This window comes from Tupaia chinensis, unplaced genomic scaffold (genome assembly GCF_000334495.1).
Source record: "Tupaia chinensis unplaced genomic scaffold, TupChi_1.0 Scaffold000198_1, whole genome shotgun sequence".
In the NCBI taxonomy this organism is placed as follows: Eukaryota; Metazoa; Chordata; class Mammalia; order Scandentia; family Tupaiidae; genus Tupaia; species Tupaia belangeri.
Window position 1 is genome coordinate 32999 of NW_006159673.1, and position 1002 is coordinate 34000.

Genomic DNA, 1002 nt, shown 5'->3' on the forward strand with positions numbered 1-1002 from the left:
GCTCTTGTCCCTGTCCCACTTCCTTGGAAACCAAACTAGCCCAGTCTTTCTCCCCACTGTGGCAACATCACTGCTGCAGTTCAGGTTACCCATGGCCTTTAATTCGCCTAAATTCACCAGTCCCTGGTGGTCCTCATCCCATCCCATCCCAACTAGCAGAGAACTGACTCCTTCTCTTCTGAAACTTGTCTCTACTTGGAAGTCAGTTCTAGTTTCCGCTCTAACCCACAGAGCAGGGGCGACTCCATCCTCGGCTCCTGTGCTGGACTCTTCTGCTCTTGCTAATGGTTGGTGCCCCAGAGCTCTGTCTCCAAGCTGTGAACGCTATCCATGGAAATTCATCTGGTCCTTTAAATATCTTCTATTTCCTGACTCTCTGAAATGTACGTCACCAACACTGAAATTACTCCTAAAACCCAGACTTGCACGTATACTCTCTAATTCATGTCTCCATTTGAATGTCTTTTAAAGATCTCACACTCACGTGTGCATGTTGAACACCTGAATTCCCACTCTCCAAAACCACTTGACCTCAGCTCCTTTTATTCATTTCCTTAAATGGTGCCGCCATTCTTCCAACTATGCAGGCCAAGAATTTGGGTGTTAAAATTGACCTTGTTTCTCTCTTACAAGCCAGTGAAATATAAATAGAAGTTATGGCTATCACCTGTCATCCTGGATCACTACAAATGGTAGCTGAATTGGGACCAGCAGATGGTGGAGTGTAAAGGTGCTGGACTCCCACACGGAAGACTATGGTTCAAGTCCCGGACCTGGAAGCTGGAAGGTCATGCTGGGTGCATGTACATGCATGCCCACAATCCCAGGAGAAGAATGGAGGAGAAGGGATTGTGGCATGGCAATCCCTCCGGGGGGTGATTTCTAATTTTTTCCTCTCACTGTCTCTCTCTGTCTTTGCCCAGAGAGCTCACCTGCCCTATGGTGAAAACTTAAAATTAAAAAAAAATTTTAAAAAGGTAGCAGGATTTTTCTGCTCATTTT